The 3,837-nt window shown below is 43.0% G+C and overlaps 1 non-coding gene across 1 annotated transcript; it reads left to right on the top strand.

Moving 5' to 3' along the window:
* Window positions 1-3,217: 3,217 nt before the first annotated feature.
* On the top strand, window positions 3,218-3,291 carry TRNAN-GUU. Its single transcript has one exon. It is a non-coding gene; the product is annotated as a tRNA-Asn (tRNA).
* Window positions 3,292-3,837: the final 546 nt, after the last annotated feature.

Here is a 3,837-nt window from a genome sequence, read left to right as displayed (position 1 = left end):
GGACTTCATCAATTAAAAACTGCTACTCATCAAAAAATGACCATAAGAAAGAAGGCAAGCCGTAGACTGGGAGAAGTTATTTGCAGTATGCTTATTTGAAAAATGATTCAGATATCGAATATTTAGAGAGGAATTTTAGAAATCAATAATAAAAGCCAAGCTATTTAAAAGGAGCAAAATACTAGAATAGGCTTTCTTCATACACACAAAATTTCTAAATGGCCAAAAGGCATAAGAAAAAATGTTGAAAATCATTCCTTATTAGGGAAACACAAATTAAAACCTCAGTGATGAGACACCTTTATGCACTGCTATGGTCTGAACGTTTGTGTGTCTGCCTTCCCCCACCAAATTTATTTGTTGAACTCCTAATCCCCAAGTTGGTGATAATAGGAGGTTTAGGCCTTTGGAAGGTGATCAGATCATGAGGCCTCTGCCTGCATGCATAGGATTAGTATCTCTATAAAAGATGCTGGAGGGAGCTTGTTTGTTCTTCCACCATGTGAGGACGCGTGCAGATGGTACAGCCTATGAACCAGAGAGTGAGCCCTCAGCAGACACAGAATCTGCTGGCACCTTGAACTTGGACTTCCCAGCCTCCAGAACTGTGAGAAATAAATTTCTGTTGTTTGTAAGCTACTTGGTTTAAGGTATTTTAAAAGTTTGAACAGTAAAATATATTTTACCTTAATCCAAGTTTAAGGCATCTTAACAGCTCGAAATTTGAAAGACAAGATGTACTGACAAGAATGTGGAGTAACTGTACTCTCATTGTTGGTTGGAAGGCAAAACAGCGCAACCATTCTGGAAAACTGTTTGGCAGTCAATAATAAAGTTAAATTTAGACCTACTCCATGACGTAGCAACTCCACTTCAAAGTATCAACTCAAGAAAAATGAGTGCACATGTCTACAAAAAGAAGTGCACTAGAATAGAGCAGCTTTGTTCACGAGAGCTAGAATTGGAAATAACCCAAGCATACACACAGAAATAGCAGTCATCCATAACACCTGAAAACATGGATGCATTTCAAAAACATCATGCTGCATGAAATTAGAAGCCAGACACAGAAAAGTATTTTCGTTTATGTGAATTTCAGAAACAGTCAACATTCATCTGTGAAGACAGAAATCAGAATGGTTTGCCTAAGTGAAAGGAATGTTGGTGGGAATCTAAAGGAGGTTACTGACCTTTCTGGGCTGACAGAAATTTTCTATAACTTGATCTAGGTGATGGTTACGTTTCTATGCCCTTAAGATTTGCGCATTTTACTCTATGTGAATTTTACGTCGATAATGTACTATTAGTGCTCCCCCCGCACCTGCCAAAAATGAGGTAGGGGAGGTGGAGGGTGGCATCCAGTTCAGGTTCTATTATATTTACTGGGTTTTATATGATCAGATTTTATTGTAAAATACCCTGTTTAATGTGAACTCATACAAAGCTCATTGTGATTGCATCTAAAAAGGCCTTACTGCCCTTTGAAATATCTCAGCCAGAAAAATGGTTATTACCACACCATTACATCGGGTAAGCCACAGACAAGGCTCCTGGAGAGTCAGGGCTTTACCTTTTGAGATGGTTCCTGCACATGCGCAGACACAGCCCCTTCTAACCTTCTCCAAAGACTCTGCCCTAGGTTAGTGCGCTGTGGGGGTTTCCTTCTGTAGCCTGACTGCCTTGCAGGGAGACACAGTAAACCCTGCTCTCTGACCACAGCTACTGGGTGCAGTTGGTAAGGGGATTTAAAAAGTGAAAGTGTAACACATACCAAATCTTGCCAAGAAAGAAGCCAGATGCTACCGTGGCTCCACTTCCAGCCGTAAGGAAGAGCACTAATTATTATACCATCATGGCGCACCATAACCTGGGGTGGCCAGTGGGCTGCTTTTAAGATTTTTGATGCAAAAACACCCACAATATTTTCCTGTTTCGTTCTTGCATAGCTACAAGTGCTTGCGTTTTTGTTTTGTTTTGTTTTGTTTCTCTTTCAAGTCCTTTTTCTATTTCTTCCCATTCAAACACATGACAAAAACCATTCTCATCTCTCAGGAGCCAGCCTTTGCCTCTGCACAGGTCTCCCGGGAGGTCTCATTGTCCCTCTCTGCTGTTCCCCTCTTCATGGCTCCTTTGGTCCCTGCCCCTTTCCTGCTCTTGCCCACTGACCCCACAGACCGCTCAGATCTCAGTTCTGTTGAGAGTGGGGAGCTGCAGTGGCGCAGATGGCGCACTCTGGGTCCCTTTGTTGCCTACCCCAGGGGACACTGCACACTTGCAAATCAACTGACCAGAATAAAGTCTTTTAAAAAAGAACTTCTCCCTTTGAAAAAACCTTTCATTTGTTTTTCACTCTCAGAATTCTTCAAAGCACTAAAAGCTTAAAGATGACGAAGTGTGCAAATGAGGCCGACCAAATGAAAAAGCAATGTTTGTTTATTCCGACGCAAGGGCGTCAGCCACCGCCACTTGCATTTTCAGAAAGCTTTGCAGGCAGGCAGAGGAGTGGGGCGGCTTTACAGCTGAGGACAGGGAAGGCTTCAGGTGCGCCCTGAGTGGAGGCTGTTGGTGTGGGGAAGCTGCCCCTGGGCTAACTAGAAGCGGGGCATCCTGGTTATTCCTACCTTGCAAGGGGGAACATAAATTAGGGAAAGTGTCAGTTACTAATCAAGCTCAGGCCCTTTGGAACTGATTGCTACAGACGCTATTTTTTGTTAAACTGTCTGGCTCTCAGCAAGTCTTGACTTCTATAATAGCAGGCTGGCTTCCCTGGTTGTTTATTTGTAGATAAGGAGGCTGATTTTCCTGGGCAAGTGGCCCCAGTTTGTGGATCAGAGTTCTATTTTTATATATACAGTCCGGCCATTGTCCGATTGTATATTCAGTCTCTCAAATGTGTTATTAATTCAACAAGTCCTAATTGAGCGCCCTGGGCGGTCAGCTTCCCTGGGTCCCAAGTTACTCTAACAGGATCCTGGTGTCTCTGGAGGTGCTGGCTTCTGAGGCAGGTGAGGGGGCACGGCGGGGCGCGGGGCGTTTGAGAACCACCCAACGCACAGGTTTCAAACTTGACAGACAAGTCACAGGGTTCGTCCCTCTGACTGCTCCGGCTTTCCGAGGCACTGGAGATTAGTCAGTCATTTTGCAAAAGGCGGATGGTGCTAGCTAGCGTTTAGTGACAGCTTACCCTCTTTTAGAATGAAAGAGCATTTCTGTCTGTGTCTCTGTGGCACAATTGGTTAACGCGTTTGGCTGTTAACCAAAAGGTTGGTGGTTCAAGCCCACTCAGGGACGTCATGGGCACTGGCCTTTTATAATTCCCAAGGAAGTCAGCTCCCTTGAAGCCAAATACCTCACTTCCCCTCCTGTCATTTAGTGGCTGCTTCTCATCCTCCCAGAAGTTTCTGCTGGGAAGAAATGTAGTTGGAATGAACAGAAGTTCTTGGACCAGGGAACAAGAGAGACTTTTTGTGACCTGTGCAGGGGTTCTGGGTGAAATCTTGTTTCTTTTTGTCTGTGCCCTTGGGCTATTGACAAGCTTTTTGTACCTCAATATTTTTTCAACTATAATATGAGGATGGTAATAATACTGTATTTGCAGGATGTGCCTAGATTTAATAATTAATCAATAATGTTATCAGTAGAATCAAGATTATTATCCTCTGCCTTATTTCTGATGAAGGCATTTCTTCTTTTGCTTATTCCATCATCTAACCCTTTACATGTTGTTTTTGAAATTAAGTTGGTTCCATGATTTTATGATTACAAATAATGCTGCAGTCATCATTCTTGAACAAATATCTTTTGTTACTTGTTACGTGTATTTCTATAGGGTAGAGT

The sequence above is a fragment of the Cebus imitator genome, unplaced genomic scaffold, assembly GCF_001604975.1.
Source record: "Cebus imitator isolate Cc_AM_T3 unplaced genomic scaffold, Cebus_imitator-1.0 Scaffold831, whole genome shotgun sequence".
Classification (NCBI taxonomy): Eukaryota; Metazoa; Chordata; class Mammalia; order Primates; family Cebidae; genus Cebus; species Cebus imitator.
Note: the sequence above shows the minus strand (reverse complement) of the source record. Positions and strands in the feature narration are given on the sequence as shown.